Consider the following 14,256-nt stretch of genomic DNA (forward strand, 5'->3'; position numbering starts at 1 on the left):
GTTAGTTGTATCGAAGTTGTGACAATTATGTATTGAGATCAACGCACCAAGTTGCTCACGTTGCCAGGGATTGTTTGAGCCTGGACATCACAATTTCGAGCACCAAGTTTTTGGCGTCGTTGCCGGGGATTGTTTGAGTTTGGACAACTAACGGTTTATCTTGTTGCTCAGATTAGGTAATTTTCTTTTTATTTTATTTTCAAAAATTTTTCAAAAAAATATTTCTAAAATTTTCTCATCTGTTTTCGAAAATAATAAAAATGTTTTCAAAAATTTATTCAAAATTTTTACAGAATGAATTCTAGTGTTTCATGAAGCATGTGAAGCCTGGCTGGCTGTAAAGCCATGTCTAAATTCTTTTGGACTGAGGCTTCCAAACCATCAGAGGTAAGTTACATACTTGATAAATGATGAGCAGCAATTTGTTATCAAGATCAATATACTCTGATGTTAAATGCTGAAGCTTGGCTGGCCATTGGCCATGTCTAGTGTTTTGGACTGGAGCTTTCATTGAAAGCTTGGCTGGCTAGTGAGCCATGTCTAATTCCTGGACTGAAGCTTTAGACTAACATGGCAAGATTCCTGGAATTCATATTAAAAATTTTGGAATCCTTAATTTTTCTTTTTCATACTATTTTCGAAAAAAAAATCCAAAAAAATTAGAAAATCATAAAAATCAAAAATATTTTTCTATTTCTTGTTTGAGTCTTGTGTCATGTTATAAGTTTGGTGTCACTTGCATATGCATCTAGCATTTTTCGAAAATATCATGCATTTATAGTGTTCTTCATGATCTTCAAGTTGTTCTTGGTAAGTCTTCTTGTTTGATCTTGATGATTTTTTGTTTTGTGTCTTTTCATGTTTTTCATATGCATTCTTGAATTCTTAGTGTCCAAGCATTAAAGAATTCTAAGTTTGGTGTCTTGCATGTTTTCTTTGCATTAAAAATTTTTCAAAAATATGTTCTTGATGTTCATCATGACATTCAAAGTGTTCTTGGTGTTCATCTTGACATTCATAGCATTCTTGCATGCATTCATTGTTTTGATCTAAAAATTTCATGCATTGCATATTTTTCATGTTTTTCATAAAAATTTCAAAAATCAAAAAAATATCTTTCCCTTTTTCTCTCATCAAATTCGAAAATTTGGATTGACTTTTTCAAAAATTTTTAAAATCAAGTTGTTGCCAATGAGTCAAATCAAATTTTCAATTTGAAAATCTTATCTTTTTCAGAATCTTTTTCAAAATTTAAATCTTTTTCAAAATTCTTAGTTATTTTCGAAAATTCCAAAAATATTTTTCAAAAATCTTTTTCTTATTTTATATTAAATTTTCGAAAATAACATAATCAATTAATGTTTTGATTCAAAAATTTGAAGTTTGTTACTTGCTTGTTAAGAAAGATTCAAACTTTAAGTTCTAGAATCATATCTTGTGATTTCTTATGAATCAAGTCATTAATTGTGATTTTAAAAATCAAATCTTTTTCAAAACTAATTTCAATCATATCTTTTCAAAAATATCTTCTTATCTTATCTTTTTCAAAAATATCTTTTCAAAATATCTTTTCTAACTTCCTAACTTCTTATCTTTTCAAAATTTGTTTCAACTAACTAACTAACTTTTTGTTTGTTTCTTAACTTTTTCAAAACTACCTAACTAACTCTCTCTCTCTAATTTTCGAAAATATCTCTCCCTTTTTCAAAAATTTCTTTTTAATTAACTAATTATTTTTATTTTTATTTTTGATTTCAAAAAAATTTTTCGAAAAAAATACTAAACATTTTTCAAAAACTATTTTCGAAAATCACTAACTCTTTTTCAAAAATAATTTTCGAAAATTATACCTCCCCCATCTCTCTCTCTAATTTTCGAAAATATCTTCCCTCTTTTTCAAAATTTCTTTTTAATTTATTAATATTAATTATTTTAATTTTTAAATCTTAATTTTCGAAAATTACTAACAATTTTTCAAAAACCATTTTCAAAAATCACTAACTCCTTTTCAAAAATAATTTTCAAAAATTCCCTCCTTCTCTCTCATCCTATTCTATTTATTCATTCATTAACTAACATCTCTTCCTCACATCATCACCAAATTCGAACCCCCTCTTCTATTTGTGTTCGAATTTCTTCCTCTTTTCTTCTACTCACATAAGGGAACCTCTATACTGTGGTAAAGAGAATCTCTATTATTATTATTTTTCTGTGCCTTCTTCTTTGTCATATGAGCAGGAGCAAGGATAAGAACATTCTTGTGGAAGCAGATCCAGAACCTGAAAGGACTCTGAAGAGAAAATTAAGAGAAGCTAAAATACAACAATCCAGAGATAACCTTTCAGAAATTTTCGAACAGGAAAAGGAGATGGCAGCCGAAAATAATAATAATGTAAGGAAGATGCTTGGTGACTTTACTGCACCTAATTCCAATTTACATGGAAGAAGCATCTCCATTCCTGCCATTGGAGCAAACAATTTTGAGCTGAAACCTCAATTAGTTTCTTTGATGCAGCAGAACTGCAAGTTTTATGGACTTCCATCTGAAGATCCTTTTCAGTTCTTAACTGAATTCTTGCAGATATGTGATACTGTTAAGACTAATGGAGTAGATCCTGAAGTCTACAGGCTCATGCTTTTCCCCTTTGCTGTAAGAGACAGAGCTATATTATGGTTGGATTCTCAACCCAAAGACAGCCTGAACTCTTGGGATAAGCTGGTCACGGCTTTCTTAGCCAAGTACTTTCCTCCTCAAAAGCTGAGCAAGCTTAGAGCTGATGTTCAAACCTTCAGACAGAAAAAAGGTGAATCCCTCTATGAAGCTTGGGAAAGATACAAACAGGTGACCAAAAAGTGTCCTTCTGACATGCTTTCAGAATGGACCATCCTGGATATATTCTATGATGGTTTATCTGAGCTATCAAAGATGTCACTAGACACTTCTGTAGGTGGATCCATTCACCTAAAGAAAACGCCTGCAGAAGCTCAAGAACTCATTGACATGGTTGCTAATAACCAGTTCATGTACACTTCTGAAAGGAATCCTGTGAGTAATAGGACGCCTATGAAGAAGGGAGTTCTTGAGGTTGATACTCTGAATGCCATATTGGCTCAGAATAAAATATTGACTCAGCAAGTCAATATGATTTCTCAGAGTCTGCATGGAATGCAAGCTGCATCCAACAGTACTCAAGAGGCATCTTCTGAAGAAGAAGCCTATGATCCTGAGAACCCTGCAATAGCAGAGGTAAATTACTTAGGTGAACCTTATGGAAACACCTATAACTCAACATGGAGAAATCATCCAAATTTCTCATGGAAGGATCAAAAGCCTCAACAAGGCTTTAATAATGGTGGAAGAAACAGGTTTAGCAATAGCAAGCCTTTTTCATCATCAACTTGAACGCCAGAACAGGCATGGTTCTGGCGTTCAACGCCAGAAATGGCACACAAATGGGCGTTGAACGCCCAAAATGGCCACCAACCTGGCGCTGAACGCCCAGAGTTGGATACGAAGGCATTTTTACATGCCTAATGGGTGCATGGATGTAAATCCTTGAACACCTCAGGATCTGTGGACCCCACAGGATCCACTCAGGATCTGTGGACCCCACAGGATCCCCACCTACCTCCACTCACTTATTCTCACCACTCTCTTTCACACAACCCCATAAACACTCTTCCCTAAAAACCCCTCACCAATCACCTCAATCTCTCTTCCCCACTAAACCTTCACCACTCACATCCACCCACTCTTCCCAATAAACCTACCTCATAAACTCCACCTACCTTCAAAATTCAAAATCAATTTCCCACCCAAACCCACCCATATGGCCGAACCTTAACCCCCTCCCTTCCCTATATAATGACCTCCATTCTTCATCAAATTCACACCTCTCTCTCCTCTCTCTCTCTCTCTCTCCTTTTTTTCCTTTTCTCTCTTTCTCTCTCCCCTTCCCTTATTTCTCTCTCCTCTTCTCTCTCTTTCTTCGCCCTCCTCTCTCTCTCTCTTTCTCCTCTTTCTCCTCTTTCTTTCCTTCCCTTCCTTTCTCTCTTTTCTCTTTCTCTCTCAACCTTCTCTCACTCTATATCCCTCTTCTCTCTCTTCCCCTCTTTTCTCCAAAATAAGAGAGAAGGTTGAGAGAGAAAGAGAAGAGAGGGAGAAGAGAGAGAGAGAAAGAGGAAGAGAGAAGGGAGAAAGAGAGAGAGAAGAGAGAAAGAGAGAGAGAGGGGGATATAGAGTGAGAGAAGGTTGAGAGAGAAAGAGAAAAGAGAGAAAGGAAGGGAAGGAAAGAAAGAGGAGAAAGAGAGAGAGGAGGGCGAGAGAGGGAGAGAAGGAAGAAAGGGAAAAGAGAGAGAGAAGGGAGAGAGGAAGAGAGAGAGAGTGAAGGGAGAGAAGGAGAGAGAAAAAGAGTATGTAAAAACTAATTTTAGAGTTTAAATAAAACCAGTTTTAATTTGGTTTAAAACTAAACTGAACCATAAAAACTGGTTTTGAATAAACTGGTTTTCATAAAAACTATGGTTTCAGTTCAGTTTTTTATTTAAAAAAACTGGTTTATTTAAAACAGTTTCAGTTCAGTTTCAATTCAGTTCAGTGAAACCAGTTTTTTTGCACACCCCTATTTTCAGTATATTTTTAGTAGGATCTAGTTACTTTTAGGGATGTTTTCATTAGTTTTTATGTTAAATTCACATTTCTGGACTTTACTATGAGTTTGTGTGTTTTTCTATAATTTCAGGTATTTTCTGGCTGAAATTGAGGGACTTGAGCAAAAATCAGATTCAGAGGTTGAAGAAGGACTGCTGATGCTGTTGGATTCTGACCTCCCTGCACTCAAAGTGGATTTTCTGGAGCTACAGAACTCGAAATGGCGCGCTTCCAATTGCGTTGGAAAGTAGATATCCAGGGCTTTCCAACAATATATAATAGTCCATACTTTGGCCAAGAATTGATGACGTAAACTGGCGTTCAATCGTGGGATTCGACCCTTACTCACGTAAGGTATTACTTGGACGACCCAGTGCACTTGCTGGTTAGTTGTATCGAAGTTGTGACAATTATGTATTGAGATCAACGCACCAAGTTGCTCACGTTGCCAGGGATTGTTTGAGCCTGGACATCATAATTTCGAGCACCACCCATCAAAGTAGCGCTCACTTGGAGAGCGCTCCGCTCTTGGAGAGAGCATTGTCATGCTCTCTTCACGAAAATTCAAGGAAAATTACTCCCCAAATGCTTTCACCAAGGCTTGAACCTGGAACGTCACCAAGGAAGCTAGGATGCTACGCTCTTGGCAAGAGCAGAGCGCTACTTCCCTTATTCCTTGGTGCATGAGGCACGAGCTTGACACGGCCCAGGGAAGCATGTCACGCACAAGACATGGCCAAGGCAGCATAGCCACAATCCTACGCTCTCACCAGGAGCTGAGCATTGCCCTGGGAGCAACACCCATGGGCCAAAAATTCAATAAAAATTTCATTTTAATTCAATTCTTCACCAATTGAACCAAGGCCATCCAGATCCACTCTTCCTCAAATCCAAAGCAAGCTAAGCCCATTATCATCTTTCAAAGGCACAAGGATTAGTTAGCTTAGGAATTTATTTTAATTGTAATTTGTTTAGAATTTCAATTTCATTTTCATTTTCACTTTGTAAAGCCTATATAAAGGCATCAATTCCATCTCATTAAAAGAAGGGAGCTCCAATAGAGAGCATTGGAAGCTCTCTCTTAGTTTTTATTTTTGTTTTGAATCTTGGGTTGAGAATTGAAGAAATTCTGTTTCAATCTCACCTTGAATTCTCTCTTGTTCTCTTTCTGCATAATTCAAATTTTCATTGGCTGTTGTTAATTTTCTTTTTCTGCAACCTATGCTCTTCTGCCTTGGATCTTGAATTGAGATTGAAGAGCTCCATTGATTCAAATTCTGAGAATCATCTTTCACTCTTCCTCTCAATTGATCTAAAGATTTGATTTTAATCTTCTTTGTTATTTTTAAACCTCATTTTCTTCTGCAAATTACTTTCTGTTTCATCAAGGAAGGAATTGAGATCTAGATCTACTTTCTAGTCTCATTGATCCCCTGAGATCTTTAATTTCTCTTTTAAATTTCACAATTGAGCTGAATTTAGCTTCTGTCTTCTTCTTCAAGCAATTTTTCGATTCTGTTTGAATCTGCTGCACTTACTTCTTCTTTTACTTTTTTGTTTAATTGCACTTTACATTTTCTTCTTGAAGTTTTAATTCCCAGTACCCAATCCCTTTTACTTTTCATGCAATTTAATTATTCTGTAATTGTTTTAGGTGCTGCTTATTGCTTTCCTTTAAATTTCCTACACCCAATCCCCTTTACATTTGATGCAATTTACATTTCTTGTAATTTAAGATTCTGTCAATTTACTTTTCTTGCTCTTTAAGTTTCTGTCCAATTTTACTTTCTGCACTTTATAATTCTTGCAATTTACTTTCTGTTGATCAATTTCACACAATTCACTCAATGTTAGCTTGACTAAACTAATCGCCCACTAAAGTTGCTTGATCCATCAATCCCTGTGGGATCGACCTCACTCTAAGTGAGTTTCACTACTTGATGCGACCCGGTACACTTGCTGGTGAGTTTAGGGGTTTAGAATTTGTTTTCCAAAATATCCATCAAGTTTTTGGCGCCGTTGCCGAGGATTGATTTAGATCAACAATGATTAAGTGGGTGAGAAGTCTAGATCAAGCATTTTCTTTGTTTTTGTTCTCTGTTTTAAGTTGATCGCAAGATGTTTGAGCTATTGCCTCACTAAGAAATTCTTTCTCTGTGACATGAATTTCAATTTTAATTGATGTTGCATTTTACAAAATACAAATGGAGTTCAACTCATCTTATGGTCAAACAAAATTTTATGGGATATCACCCACCATCACTAATCTCTAATGGTGGCTGGGAATATCACCAAGAAAATACAAATTCTAAGCACTCCAATCCATGGAGATTTGCTTCAGAGACACAAGATGAGCAAGAAAACCATATGGGATATTTTTCTCCACCACAAAATGATGCTAGTCATGATTCTAATGGTGGCTGGGAAGGGAATTCTAATGCTCCATATGATATTCATCCAAAGATATCATCACTTGACCATGCTTCAACAGAAAGTCCCTGTCAAAACTCACCACCCACACAAACTTCCATGAACCAAAGCCTCTCAAAGCTTGAGACCATGTTTGAAAAATATGAGAGGAAGGCACAGATATCCTGGAACGAGCAAGAGAATTCATTCAAAAACATAGAAGTGATGGTAAACCAAATGTTAAGTGCAAGGGAGAAAGTGGAAGAGCAAGATGAGGAGGCTACTGTATCAAGTGAACTTTCAATGAAGAATGAGGTGGTTGAAAATAAAACTGCACTTAAGATGACAAGGGAACATGAAGACTCACAACTCTCACAAACTTCCCTGACCCAAAAACTCTCAACAATTGAATCTGTGATTGAAAAATATGAAGAGAAGATGAAGAAATGTTGGGAAGATCAACAAACCTCCTCAATGAAAAAGCTATTAAGTCAAATGTTGGGTGCAAAGAAAGGAGTGGAGGAGCAAGAAAGTGAAGAAGTCATTCCAAAAAATTTACACTCAAGTGAGGCAGAGAAGTACATGAAGGAAGAGTTCATGGAACCACCAATTCAAAAGGCTCTAGATGAATACAAAACTCCAATAATCACACAACAACCAAGTTTTAAATTCAAAGGAGTGAAGGTAACTAGCAAGAGCACCAATCCTGTCCCTGATCCAGCAAGCAAGACTAATCAAGCTATTTGCAAAAGGAAGCTTGCTGAGGAAAGGCCAAGACAAGGGACACTAGCTGAATCTTCTCCCCCCTTAAGGTCATTCCTATTAGCAAACTGGAAGAAGAGGAAGAAAGTGAACAACATGTCAACTGTAGGTATAATTTCTCTTCTCTGCTTTGTTTTCGTTCTTTGTTTTGTTTAAATTCAATAAATTGGCATATGGTTACATTCTAAGTTTGGTGTCGCCTTGCAACAAATTGTTTTCAATCTTTTTGGATGATTGCATCAAATCAAAAAATGAAAGTGATACACCAAGATTCTAAGTTTGGTGTGCCACTTATTTTCTATGCAATTCATTAAAGCAACATTACTTGTCTGCATAATCATAATGTTTCTGCAGTTTTATTTTTCTATTTTAATTTGACACTTTTTTATTCTACTTTCTTTAGTCATTTTTCTGTTTTTAAATGCTTTCATTTTAGTTTGCTTATTTAATGTGTGTGTTAATACATTACCAAGAGAGCTTTATTCATGACAGATTCTTGGCTTGGTGATTGTACTTAACAAATAACAGTTTCACTTGCTTAGTTTTAATTCAAATAAATTGACATATGATTGCATTCTAAGTTTGGTGCTGCTATGCAACAAAATTTGGTTCCAATTCTTGCAAGATACTTGCATTAATTCCAAATGAAAGTGTCACACTAAGTTTGGTGTACCACTTATCTTTTATGCAATGTAAATTGCACACCTTCTTATATATGCAATCAAAATGTCTCTGTCTCTTGTGCCTTGGTTGTTATCTTTAATTTTGCTTGCTTAAAACACATGTGCTACTAACATTTCATTGTATAAGATATTCATGATCCATCTTAGCCCCATAGCCATTGTTCTAACTGTTGCTTGAGGATGAACAAGCATTTTGAGTTTGGAAAAGGAAAGAGGAAGAATAGAGGAAAAAGGACAACAATAATGAAGATGAACTACAAGGTTGTAGAGTTCCTTTTCTTCTCATTTGTTTCCAGCACTTAAATTGCATGATTGTCTTCATCTTTTCTGTTTACATGTTTGTATGAATAAAGCATAGCTTGAATCTTGATTTGTAACATGTTGTTGTTGCATTATGACTACCAACTTGAGTTTTGTGAGTTCAAAAGCAATAAAGCATCATGATCATAAACAAACAAGGAATTAAAGAAGAGTTTAGCATGTGCATACAAGTATTGGAAAGCTAGTATGATTAATTTTTGCTCAATTGCATTGGATTTTATTTAATTGAAGTTTTCATCTAGGACATTTTATGAAATCTTTTAAAATCATAAAAACCTTGAAGGAAGTAAATGCAAAATAAGGCAAGAAAAGAAAAAGGGAAAGAATGAGAAAGCTGAAGGCTCTGAGTACCAATGGCAATTTATTTGTTAAGTACTTGTGGTGTTTATGTATCATGCCAAATGCTTGAAAACAAAACACTTAGAAGTCAAGGCTAGGCTCAAGTGCAAAAGCACTCCCTCAAAGCTCAAGGTTCTGAGCATCAATGATTAGAGAGTCAAGAAAAGAAAAGGAAAATGAGCTTAATGAAGTCCTCTAATTCAAATGCTTGTGGTGCTTATGTATCAAGTGGTAATACTTGAAAACAAAGCATTTAGAATCGTAGCTTTGTTATTAACTCATGGGGCAAAGCACCCAAAAGGAGAAGCTAATAAGAAAATCAAAAGCTTGTTTCAAGGGATAATTATAAGGAAAAGATTTCATAAATTGAGCTAGATAGAAGCATCAATCATTTACATTTCTTTTGTGATTGTAGCATGCTTAGAAAACTAGCTTACCATGAACATTGAGTTGCTATTCTTCTTACCTTGTGATGCGTGAGCATCTTTCCTATATTTTCCTAGTGAATTTGCACCTAAATTGTTGAATTTAATTAAGAATTAATTATATTTTAGCCACTATGGATGCTATTTTGAGTTTTGTGTAATTTTATTTATTTTAGGTAGCATTCAGATGTATTTGATGGAGTTTTTGCAGAGAAAGAGAAGAAGCCAAGGAGATGACCAGCGAATACCGACGCGGACGCATGGCTCACGCGACCGCGCGGAATGGAGAAAATCACAATGACGCGATCACGTGCCTGACGCGATCGCGTGGACTGGAATATGCACAAATGACGCGAATGCGTGGACGACGCAGACGCGTCACATGTGTCACGTGCAGAAAAATGCATAAAACGCTGGGGGCGATTTCTGGGCTATTTTGTCCCAGTTTTCAGCCCAGAAAACACAGATTAGAAGCTGCAGCATGGACAATTCAAGTGGTCCCCATCCATCCATTGAAGATTTGATTATTTAAATTAATTCAAATTTAAATTCAAATTTTAATTCTAGGAAAAGATATTATTTTAATTTTTAGTTTTAGATATTATATTTTAAATTTATTAGGATTAGTTATAAAAAGGGAGAAACTTTCCTTCCTTTGAAGGGAGATCCTGGGGGAGATTCCACCTCATCCCATCAGGGGAACATAACTGACAATCCTAATTTTCTTTCTTTTCTATGAGCAACTAAACCTCCACTGTTAAGGTTAGGAGCTCTGTCTATTTGTATGGATTGATTTTATAGCTTTTTCTATTTTATTTTATGTATGGATTTATAATTTAAGAATTGTTTTCGCTCTTTATTTTATGAATTTGTGTGGAACGGAAGTATGACCCTCTTTCTATTTGAGTTCCTGTAAAACTTGGAAAAGCTCTTTACTTGAACAACAGCTTGAAAATAATTTCTCCTAAATTTTAATTATTTGGATTTAACGGGATACGTGACATATAATCCTTTTATTTTTGGGTAATTAGAGTTTTTGTGGCATATAAACTAGAAATTGATTATCACCCTCTAATTGGAATTAATTGACCAAGGAATTGGCTGTTGATGAATTTTAGAGGAGACTAGGAAGGTCTAAGGAATTAGGGTCTAGTCACATATAGTTTGCCATAAATTAAATCCTACATGATTAAAATAGTTAGTAAGAAAATTAATCAGGAAAAATAGATAACTCTGAAACCTTAACTATTTTCTCCATATTTTCTCTCCAATTTATTTACTTTACTATTTTAATTTCTGCATGATTGAATATTCAAATACTCTTTTCTTGTTTGTCTAACTAAGCCTATCAAACACTATTGTTGCTTAATCCATCAATCCTCGTGGGATCGACCCTTATTCACGTAAGGTATTACTTGGTATGACCCGGTGCACTTGCCGGTTAGTAAGTGTGGTTATAAAATACCGCACCAAGTTTTTGGTGCCGTTGTCGGGGATTGACTGTGATTAACAACTATTAGTTGTTTGATTGTTTAGATTAGGCGTTTTAATTTTAATTTTATTAAAAAAAACTATTTTATTATTTTTCGAAAAAAAAAATTTTCCTTTGTTTCGCGTTAAGCAATCCCCCTGTTTCATTCTCTTTAATTTTTTTTCTTTTCTGATCATGCAGCTATTTTATCACAAGAACCGAACACCTCAGGCTAAAAAAAAAAAGAAGAAGAGAGGCACACGACGCCATCGCGTCATTGACGCGAACGCGTCAATCATGTGTGCGTGAAAAATAAATTTGAACAGATAGTTGCGCGGGAGAGGCGCAAGAATTATGTCTCTAGCACAAACAAGCCCACGCGGACGCATGGCTCACGCGACCGCGTCATCCATGATTTTTGCCACTTCATGCGACAGCGTCAACCACGTGGACGCGTGACCCGAAAAATCGACGTAAAAGGTGTCTGGACAGAGAGTTAAGCTGGCTTGAGGCAAGAAGTGTGCTAAAAGCACAAATTTGGTCACGCGGACGCGTGCCCGACGCGTCCGTGTCATTTGCATACGTGGCCATCCACGCGGACGCGTGCCTGATGCTAACGCGTCATTATGAAGAACGCGCGACGCACGCGATCGCGTTATCGACGTGAACGCGTCGCTTGCGCCGCCCAGTTTTCTTTTTCTCTCTCTCCCAATCCTAATTCTCTCTTATTCTCTTATCCTTTTATTTTTTCTTTCATTTTAATATTTGTCTCTTCTATTTTCAGTTCTTCTTTGCTTGAGGACAAGCAAACCTTTAAGTTTGGTGTTGACGCTTCGCTTATAGGTTTTCTGTCTATTCTTATGGCACCAAAGGGAGGTGAATCATCTTCACGGAGGAACACAACCTGAAGAATAAAACAACCGCTAGGATAATTAAGGTTTTCTGTCTATTCTTATGGCACCAAAGGGAGGCGAATCATCTTCACGGTGGAACACAACCTGAAGAATAAAATGACCGCTAGGATAATTAAGGTGGTTAAGTTCCTTTCATTTTTATTCCTTCCTTCTTTTTTATATTATGTTCCAGTTTCCTGTTATTTTTCTTTGTTTGTTGCATGATCCTTTATTAGTTAGAATCCTAGGACTAGTTTAGTTTTCATTTAATTGCTTTAATGCTGAAAAAAAAGATGTTTCATGTACCACTCACTGAACTTGAAACTAAAAATAAAAGAAAAAGAAGTGATGTATTGCATGAGAAATTGAGTTAATTTTAAAAATAGTCGGATTTACTTAAATGTGGTGGTATTTTTTGTGATTCTGAAAGCATGACATGAACAGTGCATATTTTTTGATAGTGAAGTTTATGAATGTTAAAATTGTTGGCTCTTGAAAGAATGATGAAAAAGAAAAATGTTATTGATAATCTGAAAAATCATAAAATTGATTCTTGAAGCAAGAAAAAGCAGTGAAAACACAAAGCTTGCGAAAAAAAAGAAAAAAAAAGAAAAAAAAGAAAAAAAAAGCAAGCAGAAAAAGCCAATAACCCTTTAAACTAAAAGGCAAAGGGTAAAAAGGATCCAAGACTTTGAGCATTAATGGATAGGAGGGCCCTAAGGAATAAAATCCTGGCCTAAGCAGCTAAATCAAGCTGTCCCTAACCATGTGCTTGTGGCGTGAAGGTGTCAAGTAAAAAGCTTGAGACTTAGCGGTTAAAGTCGTGGTCCAAAGCAAAAAAAAGTGTGCTTAAGAACTATGGGCACCTCTAACTGGGGACTCTAGCAAAGCTGAGTCACAATCTGAAAAGGTTCACTCAGTTATGTGTCTGTGGCATTTATGTATCTGGTGGTAATATTGGAAAACAAAATGCTTAGGGTCACAGCCAAGACTCATAAAGTAGCTGTGTTCAAGAATCAACATACTGAACTAGGAGAGTCAATAACATTATCTGAATTCTGAGTTCCTATGGATGCCAATCATTCTGAACTTCAAAGGATAAAGTGAGATGCCAAAAATGTTCAGGATTGCAGTTGTAAACCCCACTACAAGAGAAGACGTGGGCTTAATCGAACTCTCATTCTCATGCAAATTCACATCCTAATCTTATATTAGTTTTGGTTGCTTGAGGACAAGCAATAGTTTAAGTTTGGTGTTGTGATGCGTGAGCATCTTTCCTATATTTTCCTAGTGAATTTGCACCTAAATTGTTGAATTTAATTAAGAATTAATTATATTTTAGCCACTATGGATGCTATTTTGAGTTTTGGGCAATTTTATTTATTTTAGGTAGCATTCGGATGGATTTGATGGAGTTTTTGCAGAGAAAGAGAAGAAGCCAAGGAGATGACCAGCGAATACCGACGCGGACGCATGGCTAACGCGACCGCGCGGAATGGAGGAAATCACAATGACGCGATCGCGTGCCTGACGCGATCGCGTGGACTGGAATCTGCACAAATGACGCGAACGCGTGGACGACGCGGACGCGTCACATGTGCCACGTGCAGAAAAATGCATAAAACGCTGGGGGCGATTTCTGGGCTGTTTTGACCCAGTTTCCAGCCCAGAAAACACAGATTAGAAGCTGCAGCATGGACAATTCAAGTGGTCCCCATCCATCCATTGAAGATTTAATTATTTAAATTAATTCAAATTTAAATTCAAATTTTAATTCTAGGAAAAGATATTATTTTAATTTTTAGTTTTAGATATTAGATTTTATATTTATTAGGATTAGTTATAAAAAGGGAGAAACTTTCCTTCCTTTGAAGGGACGTCTTGGGGGAGATTCCACCTCATCCCATCAGGGGAACATAACTGACAATCCTAATTTTCTTTCTTTTCTATGAGCAACTAAACCTCCACTGTTAAGGTTAGGAGCTCTGTCTATTTGTATGGATTGATTTTATTGCTTTTTCTATTTTAATTTATGTATGGATTTATAATTTAAGAATTGTTTTCGCTCTTTATTTTATGAATTTGGGTGGAACGGAAGTATGACCCTCTTTCTATTTGAGTTCCTGTAAAACTTGGAAAAGCTCTTTACTTGAACAACAGCTTGAAAATAATTTCTCCTAAATTTTAATTATTTGGATTTAACGGGATACGTGACATATAATCCTTTTATTTTTGGGTAATTAGAGTTTTTGTGGCATATAAACTAGAAATTGATTATCACCCTCTAATTGGAATTAATTGA

The sequence above is a fragment of the Arachis ipaensis genome, chromosome B01 (assembly GCF_000816755.2).
Source record: "Arachis ipaensis cultivar K30076 chromosome B01, Araip1.1, whole genome shotgun sequence".
In the NCBI taxonomy this organism is placed as follows: Eukaryota; Viridiplantae; Streptophyta; class Magnoliopsida; order Fabales; family Fabaceae; genus Arachis; species Arachis ipaensis.